Below are 20,764 nucleotides of genomic sequence, written 5' to 3'. Positions count from 1 at the left end.
AAACATCTTGAAGAATAAGAAAATAAAGACAGAGTAAATACAGTGTAGAGTCAACTCAGATTTCTGCCATGTGGAATTTACCTTAGATTTCACTTTTTTCCTTTCACCTAAACAGGTACATTTTGTTTGCTTGCTTGTTTTTTAAAGACTACAGACACCGTTTGAAGGGGAAATGAAAAGCTGGTGCAGAACTTTGTGCAGCTGCAGGAAAATTTCAGATGCCTTCCCTGCATGAAAAAGGGAACTACTGCTGAAACACTGCTAATATCACTAGATCCTGAACAAAATGTTAAGTGTCCCTGAGGTTTTTAAAACAAGTTAAAGAAAGCAATCTGGCTCCATGGCGGAAGTGTGGAATAAGGCAAGGTAGCTGATGAAAGAACATGGAGCTGTTGGTTCTATTTTGTGGGTTAGATGGTTTGGGCACGCTGGGCTCTGGTGTGCCAGGGTGTTGGAGCTGGTGTGTAGAGGCAGAGCCTTGAGCCCAGGCAGGCCTGGTCCCACCTCATGTGCTTTCAGAAGGAGGAGGCTCTCCATGCCTTCCCAAATAAATAAGTCAATTTTTCATCTTGGCTTTGATTATCATCTAGGCAGAGTTACTCACTGAGGAATTTATGAGACTTTAATATTAAAATGATTTCTGTTGAATAGTTTGGTCTTTGATGCTCATTATAATTTCCTGAGGATGGCTTGGACAAAATCTTTGCATGAGTGATGCATTTATGAAAACATCTCGTGCTGCAAAATATTTTTATAAAAGTGCCATGCTTGAGATATAAAAAATAAATAAATCTCATATAATTAATTTCTTGGTTAGAGTCAGAGATATAGTCTCAGGACCTGATTCTGCCAGAGATATGATTGCTTTGGGAGCACTTTGCCCAGGATTGGGAGATTTTGCTGAACTGTTAATGAATGGGACCCTGAGCCTCCAGGCTCTTTACAAATTTAAAGGCAGTGCAATTAGAAGTGCTGCAGGAGTCTGCACAGAAGGATCTTGCTGTAGCACACTGTGTTCAGCTCATCTGCGTGGCTGCAGTTGCTGAGAGCTGTGGATCTTTACCAGTCCCTCTGATATTAGCGACTGTGCTGCTGCGTCCCCAGCTCTGCATGCTCATTAGCTGTGATCAGCATTTTCTGTGAAATGCTGTGCTGACACCCACCTGTGCAAAGGCCTCCCTCCACGAGGCACTGTCCCTGTGTTAGCAAAGTACTGCAAGAGCTGCTCCTCACTGCAGAGACTGCATGGCAAGAGGCCCACAGCAGGCTTCGTGCTGTGCTGAAGGCTTCCCAGTTGGTTGAGCTTGTTGCAGGCCAAGAACTAAGCAGTACAAATTGCTGGGGAAGGGAAAGGTACCGCAGGAGGAAATGGCAGAGTGGATATTGTTGAAGTGGGAAGGATATGGAACCCTTGGTATAGAGCTTTCCTATGTCAAGACACTCAGTGCTCCCAGCTATCCTGGGAAGGCTCAGAAGTCTCGCTTCTCACCAGCAGCACAGCTGATCTGCAGCGTGGCTGTTGAACTGATAGGTTGTCACAGTTGTATGTGGGGCCTTGATTTCCAGATACCCAATCCAATGCCTGAAGCATATTCAGTGCCTTTTAAAACAAGATGACAATGGACAAGATGACAATTGAACAAGGAGAATGTCCAGCAGCAGCATGAGCTGTAATTAGATATGGATAATTCCCTCCTAAGCAGTGATTTTTCTTCAGAAAACTGTCCCTTAACCATTTGCACTAACATGATTATTGGCACCATAAATCTAATAAGTGCCCCGGCAGAAAGTTAAGAAGGCTTACAGCCTGAACACACAAACAAAAATCTTCTGCCTGTTTTATGATAATGGAATGAGAAGAAGTACACCCATGCATCATTTGATTTACCTGCAGCTAAGGTATGACTTTGTATTTCTTTACACTTGGTAACAAATTCCAGAACACCAATTTTACAAATTCGCATCAGTCCTTGGAAACACCATGACAAAATCTTGACAGAGGTACAGCATCTGTACTGTGGCCTTCCATAAAACTGGGCCTGAAAGGTTCAGCTGTTCTCAGAGGGAGCTCTATGGTGTCCTATTAGTGTGCATGATCACTGAGCTATTAGGTTTGTTGTGAGCCTTGTTTGAATATCAGGCACCAAAATGCAGAAGTACAAAGCAGCTTTTGTATTCGTAGGTCTTAAAAATTAACAGGCAGGGATTTTGCTAAGAATGAAAGCTTTTGGATTTCTGAACTGCCGAATAATTACCTTGGGATTCAGGCATCTTTTCTTTTTTCTTTCTACGTGGCATTTTTTTTCACCACAAACTCAACTGAGCGTTGGCTGCGAGAGATAAAGGAAGTGTTTTACTTAGTCAGAGGTTATTTCTCCTGCAGGGATTGTCCTGCAATGTTCAGGATTTGTTTGCTTAAATCTGTAATGAGTTTAGCTCATCTGAGAATGAGGTGGAAAATTCCCGTAAGAAAAGTATATTAGATGTACGGGGGGGTGAATGGTGGGGGGTAGATGCTGTGTCTGAGAAAAGGTTAAGGTGAAAATATTGAGGTGGGGATGAAGCTAAAGCAAATGCTATGGGAACAGGGACAAAACTGCTATGGAAACAATAAGAAGATAATAGAAAAGTCAATTTTTCTCTAGCAATGGCTGCTGTAGGACTTCTAGCAGAGGAGAAGGACTAAGCATATCTTTTTCCATTTCTGTATTGCTAAGCAACACACTCTGAAGAACTACTTTGGCTCAGAATGGAAACAACGAAGAAAACGTGTGTTACAGAGGGGAAGGCAGTAAGTGACACAGATCTCATTAATGTAAAGAAAATCTATTACAAGTAAACATACTGACTGAGCAGGCCCACTCTGCCAGATTTTCATCCCTACAGCTATGTGTGTTGCAGTGGAATTCAGGGAGAAATATGAGTGTTAGGGTTCTGGTTTCTCTGTGCCTGGCTTTGCAGCCACGTTCAGGTGAGCTCTGCTTTGGCCTCAGCAACATCTCTCTCCTGTGGGACAGCCAGTGCTTGTCTGTCTCCTATGTCAAGAGTTTTCCTTCTGGGTAACAGACCTCTTGTTGCAATCATATTGGTGGGTGGGGAGTAGGACGTGGCCAAGTTTCTGACAGAGCAATTAACACATTGCAACTATTGCTTTTCCCCAGGCTGTGTAAGGTTTTTTAAGGTGACGGGGATTGTCAAGATAGTTATTAGAATTGACAAAACCTGAAGGTTTGGATTTGCATACGGTTTTGCATTATTTTCTACTTTTTTGATGATAGCTGAGAAAGAGTATAAAAAGTAGATAGAGCAGCTGCTGTGGCACATCGCCTCTGCCCTGCCAAAAGGACTAAACGTGCTGCAGGGAGCAATGAGGTTTAGGCACATCCAGTTACTTTCTTACTCTTGACCTTCTGCGGCAGATTTGCCCCGAATTTTCTGGGCTGCTTATCTCCCCCATTACACAGAGTGGATCTTTCATTAGATCTCTTTGGGGAACTCAGTCTTCCAGCAATCGGTAATGACTGTTTATCAGGCAGGATGAGCAAGAATGGGCTTAGTGTAATGCCTAATTATAGCTGTAATTTTTTTTGTTGCAGAATGAACCTCTTCCCCCTCAACCTTTAAAATCAACCTGTTCCGACAAGCTTGGCCTTTAAAATGCTTTGAAGTTAAATTATGTAAAGAGAGGAAATCTAGCAGAAGACTATCTTCTGACATAAGCCATAACATTTTTATTTAAACTTCTGCATCCACTGCCAAAGATCCTGAATGCTTTGGTGCTCAAACCATAAGCAATTGGAATCTGGTGTAATATTGCTTATATAATTGGGAACTGCTTCCTTTCATGAATAACAAGAATTCAGAAGTGTTCAGTGGGAAATCAGAAGAGATCTGAAATATGACAATTTTTCCCGCCAGTCAGCTAGAGCAGAAGTGTGAGATCCTCTTCTGAAACTAAGGATGCAAGGGTTTGTCAATGGACACTGGCTCAGTGGAGCATCCAGCAGTTGCTCAGCTATAGGCACAATGCTAAGAGCTATTAGTTACCCAGTAGCAGTTCCCAGGGTAATGCATAATGGAAAGCAGGTTTGCTGCCAGGACCATATGTACAGAATGGTTTTATGGTAAAAAGAATTCTTGTCTTTGACTTTAGGGGAGCTTTGTTTAATTTCTAGATTTGTCACAGACACATCCAATTGTAGTTAGGTCTAATCTCTGTTCCCAGAACAAATGCTCTCCATAAATAATATAATTAGCTAATCTTGTAGTAGTATAATACTTTCTCTGACCTTTCAAGTGGCTGTGAATTTAAAGCAACCTTTTCTTATTCTTTATTTTGATTTTGTAATGAGAGCAAAAAGATGCAGTACCTTTGCTAGTCCCTGGGAGTCACAGTTTTAATACTTATTGCAGCTGCAGAAGCACCATCAGCTGGATGGCAGGAACGCAGCGTTGGTCAGGAGCCTCTCTGAGACATTCTGCTGATAGGAAATGCTGTTTCCTCCAAAAAAATATTATTGCTGCAAAAATAAGAATTTTTTTCCTTCAACAAAAACTTAAATTCTGCAAAATGACAAGATTTTCAGTCTTTAATTTGGGGTTGGTTTTTACCTGAAAATGATTTCCTTTCACTGGAACAGGTTGCCCAAGGAGGTTGTGCATGCCCCAAACCTGGAGGCATTCAAGGCCAGGCTGGATGTGGCTCTGGGCAGCCTGGTCTGCTGGTTGGCGACCTGCACATAGCAGGGGGTTGGAACTGGATGATCATCGTGGTCCTTTTCAACCCAGGCCATTCTATGATTGAATGGCTTCAAAACAAATCAGCCAACTACATTTCCTTAAGAGAGGCTTCAGCTGAAGGAGCATCTTCAGGTAACCAATGCTAAGTCACCTCTTTGCTCTGCACAGAAGTAGTAGAACATTTTTCTGTCCAACTATTTCTCCGACTATTTCATACAGTTCATGGAGCAATGTCAATTTCGGTGATATTGACATTAAGTCAATGTCAGTTCTGATATGAAAATTAAAAATGTTTTATTGCTTTAAATATTAGATAGCTGTACTTGTTTAAATAAGACCTACCAAGCATCTTGGTATTATCAAGTTACTTTTGTTCCACAAGAAATTTTCAGGTTCTCATTTTGAAGAGCAACCTGAATATCTTCAGTGTTGTATTTTGTGATGGTGGAATATAAAAATCCTAACAATTCTAATCAAAGTATGTCAGAAAATGAATGATTTTATTGTAGAAAAGCTGTAACAAAGAGGGAGATATCACTTGTTCCAAGGGAGGTGAGAAGAAATGCATTGTTTTCTGGTCATTCTGTTTACTATAGCCAAGGTTTAAACCCAGCAGTCCTCAATGTGCATTTATGTTGTTACTGTGGGAATGTAATTTCCTGAAGGGTTTAGCAGAGGGAGGATGGAGCTCTGGCTCTTGTTTCTTCTGTGGCCCAAGGATTGCTTGGGTAGTGAAAACACCTCTTGCCCTGGTAGCACTGCAGACCATTTGTGATGTGCATTTATTGAATTTTAGAAAAGTTATTGAGAAGTGTATTTGTATAGTGCTAAAACCTCCTGGTACAGATAATGCAGAAAATGCATTCCAAGGCAAAATATCTGGATATTAAATGACACAAACGCTACTTTCCTATAGAAGACATTACTAGAGCAGTAAGCACTCAGTACAAGTCACTGGAGCCCTGGTAATTCGCTGAATCCCTGAAATGCCAGATGGCTCTATTTCCTTCTATTAAAAAGAAAGAAAGAAAGAAAGAAAGAAAGAAAGAAAGAAAGAAGAAAGAAAGAAAGAAAGAAGAAAAAAAAAAGACATAATTGGCTGTTTAAACATTTAAATTATCATACTGGACATTTTTTTTAATATTTAAACTGCTACACTTCAGATCATTTCTGTGGTTCTCCTGTTATCTAATTGTTGAATTTCAGTTCTTCAAAGCATGATTTGAATGAAAGGAAACTAGCTGATTTGCAAAACTTTTTAGGCATTTAGATCCCCAAAAATAAGTGCATCACTGTAGTAAGTGGGAATGAGACGTCAGTGCATCAATTTTGAAGTAAGCAGTAATGAGACACCTCTCTGCTCTTCTTGTGGTTTAAACCTAAAGCCGGTCTTTTTGTTTTGCTGGGTGCTATTAGCTTCTGCTTTCTGTTTTTCCATTCCAAATGCACCTTCTCATCTGAAAACCATTAACACTTCAGGACATATCCTCCTCATTGAAATATTTGCCATCTGTATAATTATTTTCTACCTACACCCAATAGTTGATTCTTACATTCAGCTCAATGGGTTGCCTACAATATCCTGGCTCCAGAGGACTGGATGAGCCAGGAGAGATGATGAGCAAGGCGAATCTGTTGTCAGTAGGCTTAAATTGACCAGACTACAAGGTTCAGATTAAAGGGGGTTTCTTGTTTAAGATTTTTGAACAAACTCTGTTAAATACAAAAAATGCTGCATTGAGTTCAGTGTCTTGGAGAGTAACTCAGGTTTCCAAACTCACAGCACTGTAAACAGATATATGCGCCCCCTCCTCCTCTTCCCTCAGCAGCACAGTGGATGGATGAGCTTTGCGCTGTGCCCCGAAGGTGAACCAGCTCTGGGATGTGTCTCCAACTGTGGTGCAAAGTGATGAGATTTAAGGTTTCTGCACTGAGATTACTTGTCGCCAATCCGTATTCCCAGCTAGAGATTTGCTGCAGTTGATCCTGGAGATAGTGCTTGTGCAGGTAAGGCCCAGGTGTGTATTGAGCTATTACAGATCTGCATTATCTCCCCTGAAAGTGAAAAGCCTGTGTGGTCTGTGTGACTTTGTATCCCTGCAGCAAGATAGAAAACGATCATTAATTTAGCAGTGAAGCAAGCAGCAAACACTCTCCCAAAGCAGATTTTTGTGTATAGTGACCTTTAAGGAGGCTGTCAGTACCATTTTTTTTCAGTGCTTTCCTAGACACTGCTGTGTATTTTCAGTTACAGGGGCTTTAATTCCTTGGGGGCAGATTCTGTATTAAAGGAAGCAAACCATAGAAAGCTTGTAACATAATTATTGAATTAGTGTGCAAAACATGCATAATGCATGCAGCTCAGTTTTAGGTATGTCTGTAAGCAAGTATGATTTTTTATGTCATTGTGTAGCTTGCTGGTGCTGGATGAGAATCTTCATCCCACTTGGGACCATCACAGCTCATGGCAGAGGGTTTAGGGAGGCTTTAAGCCACTACCAGGACTTTCTCTGTTATCTAAACTGTTGTACAGATTCATCTCATTCAAGATGCAGTAAAGTCCAGGAAAGACTTTGCTAAATATTGCCAAAACAGTCAGTTTTCTTTGTTTAACAGAAAGGCGACTGATGGAAGGGCTTTGGGAGGAGTTGAGCCAAACAGGAGGATCTGGAGGGCTTGGAAGGAATAGGAAGGGTTCTTCTCCTATACTGTAGGTTTTCCTGTGATGCTAGCCATTTCCCAGCTACTACTGCTAGCTTGGCCCTTTGGGAGGCCCTGTAACAGAGGATGACTTCCTCAAGAAAGAATAAATTAATCTGGAGATACACTTATGACATAAAGGAAGTGGCTTGTATGCATTATCTCCTAAAGAGTGATTCCATGGGAAATGCACTTTCCCTCTTGAAAATTATATTTATATGATTTTATACATGAAGTCTCTAAGAGAATGGCTCTTGTAAATAAGGTCTGACCTTACAGCTCTTGCCTCCAGGCTGGAAGTTTTCTTCCAGGGAATACAGGTGTGCTGCAGACATTCATGTTACTGCTCAAAGATTTTGCTAAAAGTGGTGCAGGCAGGATTGGACAAGGTCTGTCATTGCACACACTAAGACCTACTGGCAGACCTTGTGGCTGCAGACACGTCTCAGTTGGTTTTTACTTTTTGGATAAGCAGGTGAGTTATTTCTAGCAGAAAATAAGGAGGTCTTGAAGTCTTGATGAGATACTCCATTCAGTATGCTTTTGTGTGGGGGAAGTGGTTTCTTCCTGAGCCTGGCCACGTCCCTGTGGCAGTGCTACCTTCTGGCTATGTGGATAGCTGCCTGGGGGTCCTGCTGTGTCCTCTGCAGCGCTCAGTGCAGGCTTACCCTGGAGAGAGCAGTGGACAACACTTCTGAACTGCTTTCTCCTGATGTGAAAACACAGTGAAAGGAAGAGAATCTCAATCACAGGAGCAGCTGGCATGCCTTTTTTTCTGTCTGGATTGAAGAGCAAATAGGGACCAGGCTGCATCCAACTTCTTCTGCAAAGGCAAACAATGTTGGTCTACCTTTACGTTAGCCTGGTTTACAAGGCACCACTCAATTCTTGTACAAATACCTGCATTTAACTGTGATAGCATGAATATCATGGCACATCTCAACTGTTACCTTATCTACCTTGCAGCAATTTAGTGATGACGGTAATGGAGATTAAACAAGATCTCATTTGTAAAATTTCATCTAAATAACTTTAAAAGAAATTGAGCACCAATATGGTTTGTTTGTTTTTAAATGAAATTAGGAAGTCACACCTGTGTGTTGGTAGATGCCATGACTTTACCATCATACAGTGGCATCTATCATCACAGCAAAGGTCTTGGGTGAGGGAGTGGAGTAAATCTGTAGCAAAACTGAGTGGTATGTTTGTGTTTGAATTGCAGGCTGCTCTGAGGGTTTCATGATCCATCTCAGCAGCAGTGGCTGCAGCTTCATAGGGAGGGTATTTGCTCTGCTATTAAGGGGATGGCAGGAAAACAAGGAGCTTGTGCCTGGCCAGAGTGTACCAGTCACTGTTACAGGCAGTATGATGCATAATGAATAGAAGGAACTTGCTGGTGTAATTTTGTCCCTCTAGTAATAGAGAGGAGCCCTTTTCTCCATAGCAGAAACCACAATTCTGCTTCATCAATTTTTGCCCAGTCCAAACAGTAAAAAAAGGCCTTTGGACTTTTAAAGCTCTCTGCTATGAAACATCTGAAGTTGGGTAGCCTGTTTCTCTGGGAGATGGTAGAGTCTCAGGCCCTTAAAATGCCACTGCACTGCCATTTTATTTATTATTCATTCAGTGAATGTATCAAATAGCTGGAGGCATCCATCTGTCATTCTGAGGCCTGTTCTATCAATTCAAACATGCAGCTGCACAAAGGGACGGCCTCTGAATATACTCACCTGCATCCCCGGCCTCCTCAGCGGTCTGGAAAATAAAAATCAAGGTTGATGTATGAGCTACACACACAAGCAGCTATGTCGGTTCTTTCCCCTGGGTTGTGTAGTGATGTTTTACCCTCCCCTTTCCTTAAGAGAGGTAAGAAACAACTGACAAGTGTCTACAAGGGCATTCAATGAAATGAGCTTTCCATATCTCCATTAATGTTTTCTAACCTTTGAACTCCTAGTGCCTTGCTGCCTGTGTCCCAGTCCTTTGTGCATGGCACCCATGGCACCCAAGCTTGTGACTGGATGTTGGCCCTGGAGAGTCCTCACAGCATTTGCTGTCAGATGTTGCCTTCAAGTTTTGGATCTAAAACAACCAGGTTTTTCCAGTAACATTCAAAAGCTGCATCATTTTTCAAATTACTAAAAAACCATCTTGAATGTTCTCTGTCTCAGACAATTATTTAACCTAGGAGGCTTCAATCTATTCGAATTTTTTTCTTGTGCTGTTTTATCATAGCAGTGCTTTTTTAATTGAAGCTCTCCAGATTCTTTTTTTTTTTTTTTTTTTTTTTTTTCATTTGAAATGAGCAGAGTTTGGGGAGAAGTCTTCAGCATCACACCTGTGCAAACCATTTGGGCTGTATTTTTACTCAGGGCTCAAGATACAAAGTTAAAGGTACAGTCCCATCAGTCCAACTCTCTTTTTTTTCTCCTGTTCACATGTGGGAGAAGGACAGATGAGAATTCTGAATTCTGCCAACAGTTAAAATCTTCCTTCAGGTTCTAAAACAATCATCCAGATTTCAGTCTCATTGAGTTCATTCTAGGGCACCACAGAAAAGCATGAGGCATAGACGTGGATACAATTTAATGTGCTTTTTAAGTGCATATTCACAGTTAAAATTGACTTTGTGATTCTCCTTGCCTTTCTAATCTTTGCCTGAAGAAATAGGTTTGCAAATACATACAGTCTAGCCAATATCTCTATTTAAATCTGAAACCCTATTCGAGGGAGAATCTTTTCCAGTTGCTTGGTCCTGTTATCCAGAATCACATCTCTTATAGAGCACCCTATTATTTATGACAACTAGCAGGATGATGATCAGCATAAAACTGTAGAACCAATACAAATGCTTCTTTCCAAATGTATGCTGAATGTATCCCGAGGCGTTAAAGAAGTCAAGTGGATCAAGGAGCAGCTACTGCTTTGCAGACATCTGGTAAAAGTACAGATTGATTCTGAATGTCCTCCAGCACTGAAGCAGTGCTATAGATACAGAAATAACGAGTATTGTGAAAACATCTGCTGATTTCTGTGTTAGCTGTGGAATATACAGTATGAAAAAAAAATTGCTGCTCCCTCATCCACATTACCTAGATTGCTTTAAGGGCTTGATGGTGCATGCTAGATCACAACCAAATTGTTTTAAATTTCTACAGTTGTAAAAAAACATTCAGCTAATTTTATTTATTGTGAGAACTAGTGTGAAATGTCTGCCTGACTTCATACTTCCTGCTGGCAGCTCACCCAGGGTCTGCAACTTGTTCTCCCCTTCCTCACATGGTTCTACTTTGCCTGGGGGAGCAGTGTGGTTCTGCAGCATTAGGGATTTCCTGTGTGGCAGAGTTGGGCTGCATTAGCAGAAGCAAAATCCCTAACTCTCCCTCCATTTCTATCTTTAGATGAAGATCAGCACAAGGCTTAATCAAATACATGGGTGATACGAGATAGGAAAATTCTCTAGAGAAATGTTGCAGCCCTAGCCTCAAGTGTTGAGAAACAGAGGCTCATGAGGGAATGCTTCCCTGTATTCTGGATCATTTTTGCCCACATTTACCATTCTTCCTTAGGTGGCTTCTCCTATAGTTGACAGAACTGCTTGCCTATAGTACAAGAGGCAAATGTATAACATCTTTGCTGTGTGTGTCTTCAGTGGAGACTTGTGCATCGGGGATTGTTGGGTATTCTTGCCTCATTGCAGGCACCTGGGGTTGTTGGGGGGTGCTTGGAGGCTCAGGCTCACTGTGGGCACCTGGGGCTCATTTTTTTTACCTACCGAGGAACCAAACTGGTTCAGCTGTTGAGGAAGTGGTTCTTCCCACTGCCATTTCCACTTTGCTGTTTGTGATGAAAGAAGTACGGAGCCCGTAATTTTTACTGCTTTCAGTGGGGTCATTCAGCATAAAACATTTCCTGCTATTCGTTGAATGCTGTGCTGCCTCTATGCAGAGGGTACAGGAATCATAAAGCCTTTGGAGAGAGCAGAAAAGGTAAGATTTGTGCTGCTGGATAGTGGTGCCTTCTGTGAATAGTAATGTGTTTGCAGAAGATTTGGGATTTTCACAGGGGGACTGCATTTTTGTTTCAAATGGAAGCCAGCTTTCAGCTAATACAGATTTTACCCACTATGGGATACAAAATCCTGCTTTCTGCTTTGTGCTATTTTTCCTGCATGCCGCAGGAGGCTTTATTTTTCCCTGACAGCTAGCTAAAGGGCACGTTTATCTGACAACTCCTTCATCAGTGAAAAAGTAGAAAAGACATTAATCTAAGACTTTATGCAGCATAGTAGCACCAAGGAGCTCAACTGAGTACTTTAGGAAACAATAGCAAAATCTTTTTTCTAGTGCAGTAGGGTTAACTGGGAAATCAAACTTCTTCAAAGTCAGCTCCAGTGCATGATTTGTGTACGGAGAAGAATGCTTTTCAGGAACTCATCTCGTGTAAGTGGTGATGGGTGAATGTGGGGCTGCTGGGGAGAAGTCAGATGCGAAGTTAAAATGAAACATCCGAGATGTTTTCGGATCATACACGGTTGGTTTGAACTGCTGGGAGGAACAGTGTTCTAAGCCCTACCCCTGGGATGCAGTCTAATTAGCTCACACTGGATCTTTTAATTATTCATATTGTAGCATCATGCGAAGGCCTGGCTTGGGGTATTATGCACACACAGTTCAAAGGCAGTCCTTGCACTGAAGTTCTTTGCTGGGGAGGTAATGTGGAATGGTATTTCTTCTGTGCTGTGTACGTGCCCCGGGGTGTGCTCTATGGTCTCGGTGGGATGCTGTGAGTTCCCTTCTTCTAGGTGTGTGCCTTGAAGGGGTGGCAGTCATCCAGCAAGCAAAACTCATGTGTATGCTCCTATAGGTGAATGACCCTGAAAGGCAATAAGAGTTGTATGTCTAAGTGTGGATACGTGGCGTAAGCTTGTCTGAAACAGGAAAGGAAGCAATGGGAGAGGGCAGAGAACTGCGGACTCCTTGTGCACACCAGCTTGTGAGGTACCAGAAGTGCAGTCTCCTCCCCCCCACCCCAGTGCTTGGTAGTTATGTCACTGGGTTGAGTCAAGGTTTCCTAAGTATTTGTTTCCTCTTCCTCTTTTATGATCCGGAGCAACTGAAAAGGTTTGGGTCTCTGCAGATTAATCCTTTTCAGACATTGACTTTCCTTGACAGTTTTAAATGTCAATCTGTTCTCAGTTGATGGACTAGTGAGGCTTATTAGAGACTGTTAATTTAGTCTGCGTACATAGATCTGTATTTAAAAGTAGCATGGAAACGTGTGTTGCCATTTTACATAATGATAGGCTAAACTCTGCATGTTTGGGCTGTGAAAGCAGTCTGAAAGCAGTCTGCAAATCCCTTTCTGGGCAGGCAGTGTGCTCTGGATTCACATGGTGACCAAGAAAGACCTTTTCTTGTGTGCAGAGGAAGACAATTTACCTACATAAATCAACAACACAGCCAGTGGGCATTCTGCTGTAATGCTGACAAGTCCTGCTTAATAGGAGACTGATCTGATTTGATTTCCGTTAAAAGAAGTATTTGAGGTTTTATTAATTCTTGGCTGCCTGCAAAATGTGCTGTTCACGTGCATGAGTGCAAGAAACTGCTTCAGTACTTAACAAGAAAAACAAAGATCTGTGCTTATTGGAAGAGGGGTGGGAATGAGGTAAAGTGGTACATTCTATTGTGACTTTTTAATTGAAAACAAAAGGATCCTTTGTCGTACATTTTACAGATGATGAACTTTGCAAGACAGAGTTTCTGGTAGACAAAAGGTAGAAGATAGAGAAAACAGGGCAACTTACATGATGTACTAACTCATGTCAAGTGGAACGATCCCTTTTAATGCTTAATTAGATTGTGTGGAATCTTTACAATTTTGAATGCTGACTTCCAATGCACAAGAGGTAGAAGCTGTATCTTAATTCATACTTCTATTTTGGCATTCTATTTGTCTTATGTTTATTTGTACCCGAGTTTACTTAATTTTGGAATTTGTCAGAACAGTGTGAGGCAGGTGAGCTCGGTGCTGGGCCTGGTCTTGTTATTGGAGACAGAGAGCTTCCTTATTGCTGGCTGAGTGCAATGCAGAGCTGCACATCTACTGCTGATGGAAGAGTCAGAAAAATCCAGATTTCTCTCCAGTGACTTTGAAATAACAGGAGTGAAATGCACAGACGTTTAACTTCAAGTGAATGTAAGAGGAGAACAAATCTGAGTAATGTGGTGCATGTGGGCTTTCTCATAGTCACGCTGATAATAACGTTCTTCCTTATGGGCGGGAGCTGAAGGCAAAGCATTCATACAAATACGCTCTGTTCTGAATGAATTAGGAAGTTGAAATCTGCTCTTCTTCTGCAGCAGAGCTGAGGGGTGAGTCATTGTGGTCCAACACTAACACCTTATTCCAGTAAGGTATGCTGTTACATTTTAAAGCTCCCCCTCTGCTCCATTTAAGTCTCCGTTGTTTTTTTTTCCCCTCTGTTCTGCTGCTCTGTGGATTCATGTCAGAGTTTCAAAGAAACAATCCATACTGTGACTTTAAAGAAGAAATCCAATAATGATTTGCTTGTTTGGTTAACCCACCTCACCCACACCTTGCAATAGTTGTTAACAAACTAAAGTTATTGAAGCAATTATCTTGCTCTGCAATGGCCTATAAAAAGAAGCCTAGTGCTTGTGGGTGGTTTGCTTGTTCTTAATAAAAGTCTTGGATTATTCCTATAACTTTGATTAGCATCTGTCTTAAACACTTTTGGCTTGCCCTTACAAGACAGAATGGGATAACAGGAAAAAGAAACACGTCTAAAATACCACAGGATCAGTTGCTTCTATTGTGAAAAGGGTAAAGCAGAGCTGGGTGTCTGTATGAAAACAGCAAGTGATGCTGGTTCCCCAGGGCTGTGCAGGGTTCTGTATGCAGCTACTGTGCAGCTTTTACTTCAAGCACAGTTGGTAGGGGGCACAGTGCTGTGCTGGGGGTAGTAAAGCACCTGTGCCTTGCTACCTCTGGAGGGTGCCCTGCAGCTCTGCTACCGTGGCTGGGGTACCCAAGGCAGTGCCACATAGGGCAGACAGGTAGAGGAATCAGCTTAGGTGCAGCGGTGCTTGTGAGAAGTTTGACTGTTTAGATGTCAGGGTCTTGTATGCCAGGACAAGGGAAAATGGTTTCAAACTAAAAGAAGAGAGATTTAGGCTGGTTAAGAGGAAAAAGGATTTTACAATAAGGGTGGTGAGGCACTGGCACAGATTGCCCAGAGAGGTGGTGGGTGCCTGATACTTGGAGACACCCGAGGTCAGGCTAGACTGTGCTCTGAGCACCTGATGGAGCTGTGGGTGTCTCTGTTCTTTGCAGTGGGGTTAGACTAGGTGGCCTTTAAAGGTCCCTTCCAATTCAATTTTGTGAATCTCTGCTTTTCTGGATGTGATCATTAGCTCAAAGCAGTGAATGGCTCTGGAGCTCGGTGATGCTGAGTCATGTACCCCCTCCTTCTACGACTTTCTGTCTGTGAGTCTTCTGATGTTGGGGCTGCACTGGTGACAGCATCCTATCGTAGGTTCAGTGCTTTTACCTTCACTGATATGGAGAGTAACATCCTTCATTCCTACTGAGATTGAACCGATTTAACTTCACCATACTAAATTTGTCTAACAATATGTGGTTTGCTTTGATATATCTTTATGACAGTTGTTTTCCTTTCTGAAGAAATAGCCTTACTCTGTTAATAGTGCATCCCTGTATTTACTTGGCACCAGTGGAGCAGCACAATAAGTGCAACCCTTTAAGAAACACATCTCTGCAGCTGTCTAACCTTTCTATTCACCATCTGACAGTATACAAATGAACTTGGGGCTGTGTGAGTCACCATCACAAGATGCAGCACAAAACGTACGCTCTAAGAAGTGAATGGATGAGCTGGGAAAATAGCAGCTGAATTTAAGCCATCAAACTGGTGTTGCAGGAGGAGACTTTAAAGCACTTCTTTGGAGATTGAAGTGAATTGTTGTAGGTTGTAATGCCTGCGACCTCTGATGTTTTTGACAGTACAGCGTAACCTTTTGTCATAAAGAAAACCCTCATTGCAAAGGGACACCTCCTCCATTATTCAGTACTTTGGTGCTTACGTGTAAGTCATATTGTTTGGAAAAGTTAGTATGATTAAAGCCTGAGGATGCCCTCTGCTTTAATTCAGTCTCCCTGACCTGAGTTCAAACCTATCACGCACTGTAGCAACTGCAAATAATTCCTTTGTAAAGATTGTCAGAAGTGAAATGAGGTTAAGTCAAAACCTCACAGCTCTGCAGAACGTATGACTAAGGCATGTGAAGGGGTGATTGGCAATTGCCAGCTGGAAGTGTCACTTTTAAATTGTCCTTGGAAGAGTTGTCATCCTCAATCAAAGTTTCAGCTCAATGACAGGGAAATCAGAGAAGTGACTATGAAAGCTGATCTCAACTTGAAAATGCCCATCGAGAGGGTAAGAATTTGTGAAGATAATTTAAGAAATACTAACAATTAACTTTCTCTCTGCACCAGTGTTAATGGATAATGCTGCGAGCTACTTCCACACGGATTATCTTCTGACTTAGCCTCATTTGGCCAGTTTTTAAAAATATTCAGGGAGCTGGCATGTAGGTGACTAGTAAGATTGTTAAAACGTGGGAAAGGCTGAACAAGTGGGTCTGCCCAGCCCATCAGCAGGATGTGGGTCTTCAGCCTGATGGGATGGTAGGGCTTGTCAGAGGAAAACAGGTTCTTAGGTTCTAGCCAAAATGTTGTTGAAATTGAGTCTCTGTCATCTCTGAGGCTGGTTGTTGTGGTTTTTCTTTCTTTTTTTTTTTGGTAAGACTTCTTGTTTTTGGGCAGGTGCTTTTCTTGCCTCAGACGCGGTCAGTGCTCTCTTGGAATGCAGTTTTTATTCTGAAATACAGTTTTGAAGTTCTGTGGGGTAAAATAAGGTGTCTTTAAAGGACCAAGTGCACAGTGTATGCAGAGGAGCTGTGTTCTCCAAGTGGGGGTCTTAACTGGGACTTCACATAAGTGTTGCTTCCAGTCCTCTGATCAGCAACAACTGATGGATTTACATCAATATCGCTGCTGCTTCTCTTTCTCAAAAGCAGATATTCAGAGATGTGAATCTTGCCTGTACTGGGGTAGGGGAGCGCATCTGTGTAATTATATCACTGCAGTTGCTCTGGTGCTCGCTTCTCTGAAATCATTGCCTTTATTGCCTTGGTTTTGCTTGAATTAATCCTCCACCTTTATCTCCAAAACCATGGGAAAACACACTAACCACAACGAATTACCTGTGAGCTAAATTTCTGAAGCTACTAACAGATGGGGCCAGTGGAAAAAGAAGAGTCTTTATTTAAAAACAAACAACAAAACACAAAAAGCATTTACAGTGCTCAGTTTTAGCGGAGTAGCAGCTGTGAAAATTTTAATCGTTAAAAGAAAGGGGAAACTTTGGGGTAGGAAATTCAACATAGATTGTATCTGTTTTTTGTATTTTTTTTTTTTTTAACTAGTAATACAGAACTCTCAAGGAAAAAACAGAACGTCTTTACTGCTCTTTTTCTGCTTATGGGTAGAATAATTAGAAATGTCTTAGTGCAGTAGGCCCAGCCACTTTTACAAGCTTCTCTGCAAGGTATCTTTCAAACTTAAATTTAACTTGACACCTTTCTCAGTGACCATTAATTCAGTTTGTAAGAGACTCTGGAAACCTTTGATATTGATATTGTGTTGCTGCAATTACTGCCTATGGTCCTGCGGCCATACTGAAATAAAAAGACCTGCATACCTTGCTTTCAAGTCAATCCCTTAGAGGCTCAATCAGTTTGATTTCTGAAACCTGTGCTTGGCAGTGAAGCTGATTAAATTCTGCTGGTATCAAGGCTGTGCACACTGAGTTCAAAACCCGGGTGCAATGTCATGTTCTTATAGTGGAGGTTATTATACCAAATTTTGATGTTCTGGAATCCATGTTTTAAAAAGAAATCTTCAAAGGATATGAAAGGATATATGCAGAGCAGGGCAGTAAATGAGCTCAAAAGCAGTAGATCAAGAGCTATAGTACACAGACTTCTTACTTGTGATGGGTTACTTCTCTAAGCATGCTTCTTGCAGTTGTAGCAGAAGTTGTGGATAGGAGTCATTCAAGCATTGAGTCAAGGCAGAGACCGGGCATTGGAAAATGAATGCCTACACTTGGATGCAAATTTCTGCCCATTTTTACAGTTTAAGGAAATAGAGTGAATTACTCCAGAACTATTTCATCTTAATTAGAACCCAGGCTCAGTGTGGTAGGTTACAGATGCTCAGTGTTTTGAGAGACTAAGACTGCATCCAGTTTTAAGCTGAATGATGGAAAAGGCTAAAGATTGTAAGCACTGATTCAGTGCAAGTTTATAGGACAGTCATGGATCTTTCTGACTTTAAGATCATCTGCATTAGCTTTTATATGACGTATTCAGGTTCATCTAGATTGTAACTGAAAGATATCAGGAGAACCAACTCCTCCATTTCTGGTGCTGTGGAATTGCCTGTTCCACCCTTCTATTACACTAGACTGTCTAGAAGTGTCCTAGATTACTGTTATTATTTTGGTTAGAAAAGCAACACTTCTTTTTATCCCCGATTGCTCTCATAAATTACATTAGGAAATGCTTATCAAGTAGTAAAGAAGCAACATATTGTTGGAAATGAAAGGGAGAGAACTGTTAAAAATAGTCCCCTCCTCAGTAACTGCAACACACTTCTCCAAGATGTGCAGTCGAGGTGTTGAGCCATGCAGCAATAAGAGCTGTGCAAACAGGGAAGAGATGCTTTACCACTTTGTTAGTGAAGTTAATACAGAAAATGACAAACTCAAAGTATTGTACCTCAAAGTACTCTGATACAGTGTGACTTCTTGTGAGATTTTAATAATTTCTAGTAATTCCTGGGTCCTGAGGGAAAACTTGGACTAGTGAGTTTTGTCAGTTTACTTCATCTTTTTGGGATATTTTCTCATCAATGCTGAAGTCATACTTGCCTTACAAAAGACATACAATTCTAATGCCCAGGGACTTTGTTCTTGAGTGAATCAAGAGCAGCTCTGAGAATGAAGAGCACTAGGCTGTCTTTCCGTAGGGTTGGCTGGTGAAAATCCTTGTGACTGTATGTACAGGTGCTGTGTTTCACTGACATTCTAATGATTGATTTCTTGGCAGAAGCATATTTCCCACCACAGTGTCTTTAAACACATGTGAATAGATATCTATAGGAAAATGAATGGTATTTCTGAAGGTGCTTGTGTAACTGAGGATATCTGCTTATTACTGTCAGTAGGAAAGACAAAATGCTTTCCTGTCATCAAAAAAAGTTAATAATTTGATACCCAGCATGTGGGTGGGGGAAATGTTAGAAAATAAATACAGAACTCAAGAATTCTTCAAAAATTATTTGGAGTAAATTATAAAAGAAAAATTTAAAACTAATGGAAAAATAAAGTATTTGAAAAAACTCTTCACCTCGTGGAGGTAATTAGTATCCTGACCTCAGATAGTTGAAGAGAACAGAAGAGGGGCAGGCTGTTGGATGAGGGGGAGGAATTGCAGAGGTCTCTGGAGATGAACTGCCCAGAGGGACCAAAACTGGAAGTGTGACAGCGTGGTCCTGCAAAGTGGAAGCAACTCAAGCACCTGCAGATGGGTTCGCTGTTTAGGGCTGTCTGAATGAAAGGCTCTGCAGTGTAGAAGGTGAGCCAGATTTATCCGTAACACCTAACGTTTTCTACACTAAGCTCTGTTGTGAAAATTGTTGGTCTCCTTCATCTGAGCCTACAGTTTCTTTCCATGAAATTAATGGAGCAGCCTCAGTGGCACTGAAGTTGAGAATATACAAAGTTGCTAAAACTCGTCGAGGAAGGAATTTCCCACCACTAGAGGGATGTAGTAGTCATCAGAATTCTAGGGCTATGAGCAAAGGAAACACTGCTCTTTCTGAACAGAGGTAATATAGGTCCTAACTAAAAGGTATGCTGACCACATGGCTGTGTGCAGCCAATGAGAGAGGCGTCCTCAATTTCCTGAATCTAAGAGAGGGGGGAAAAAACCAAACAAGTATGAGACATTATTCTAAGCATAAGAAAATGTGTCAGAGAAATGTTTTTACTGTGGAAAAACAGACTTGCATCTCATGCTATTGCTTTGCAGAAATTGAAAGGAAAGGCATTTCTTCTATAGCTATGTATTTACTTTCTAAAGAAACCAGATCCCATTCAATCTCAGTCCTTTTGTAATTCAAAATCTCTTGCTGATGGAGGTTGACCTTTTTGCTCTAGAATTTAAAATAAAAATGCAGCTCTTCTCTGTTGACACAGATATAGCCTGGAAGGAATGATAAGGTACACCGAAATAATAGCATCGTTTGCATGCAATTGTACGTAAGAAATATAAGGTCAAAGCAGCATCTAAATCCAGTTCTTGGTTGGGGGATGTCTGTACTTTAGGCAAATACGACATGAGGTGCTTAAGGTTCAGATTGCTTCATTTTTATTTTTTTATTCTACAAAATAAAAAGATGTAAAAAAAGATGGCGAACTTTCAAAGTGGAACATAATATATCTGGATTCTTGGATGGAGGCAGCCTGAAGCCATGTTTGCAGAGTGCTACCTGAGTTTTCCAGTTGTTATCTACAGCACATTTAAACAGTCCCCCACCCCTTGAAATCTTTTGATTTCAAGTGATGACTAACACTGATGTCAGTGCTAAACAGATGCAAAAAATATTTTCAAGCCTGTGGCTGTGTAGGAGGGTTATAGTGTCTCTTACTCATGTTCTTGATAACTGATAATTGCTTATAGACCTTTTCCATAACCTTGCTGTGTGGTGGCTTGGGCACAGCCCTGTATGAACACTCTTATTGATTGAGAACCATAACCAGAGCCACTCAGTATTGGGCATCTGGCCGATTTAAAGTTTATGCACTTTTGAAATATGAAGTATCACACTCTATTCCAAACCTGGAGCTTCAGTTCTTTGAATTCTGTGCATGTCTGGATGCGTAGGTGAAAAGATTGCTGCCTCAGAGCTGATCAGTATCTCCACATCTGTGTTTTTCCTGTAAGAATATACCCACTATTTCCTGTGTAAAATATCCTAGTTAACTTTTTTTTAAAACTTTGTTAGTGGGAGTAAATAAGATGAGTGTTTTGGATGCCCTTGTGACTTCTCTCCAGCTTCACTACTGCAGTATGCTGGGGAAATGCACAGGCTCATGCCAGTGTTGGCATAGCAGCTAGTGAGCTAAGGAATTGTTACTAAATGGATGCGG

General features: G+C 41.4%; 1 protein-coding gene across 9 annotated transcripts in view; it reads left to right on the top strand.

Moving 5' to 3' along the window:
- GRIA3 (glutamate ionotropic receptor AMPA type subunit 3) overlaps positions 1-20,764 on the top strand; it is a 542,807-nt gene that overhangs the window by 142,176 nt on the left and 379,867 nt on the right. For 2 of the 9 annotated variants that reach the window (XM_019618294.3, XM_085230481.1), the window contains exon 1: positions 15,793-15,922. The exons of the other annotated variants lie outside the window; for them this stretch is intronic. The gene's annotated coding sequence lies outside the window, so the exon portion shown is untranslated. Of the gene's footprint in view, positions 1-15,792; positions 15,923-20,764 lie in introns of those variants that run through there. 9 annotated transcript variants of the gene reach the window in all.

This window comes from Meleagris gallopavo, chromosome 9 (genome assembly GCF_905368555.1).
Source record: "Meleagris gallopavo chromosome 9, MGAL_WU_HG_1.1, whole genome shotgun sequence".
Lineage (NCBI taxonomy): Eukaryota > Metazoa > Chordata > Aves > Galliformes > Phasianidae > Meleagris > Meleagris gallopavo.
The sequence above is the reverse complement of the archived record's forward strand: the minus strand, read 5'-3'. Positions and strand labels throughout refer to the sequence as shown.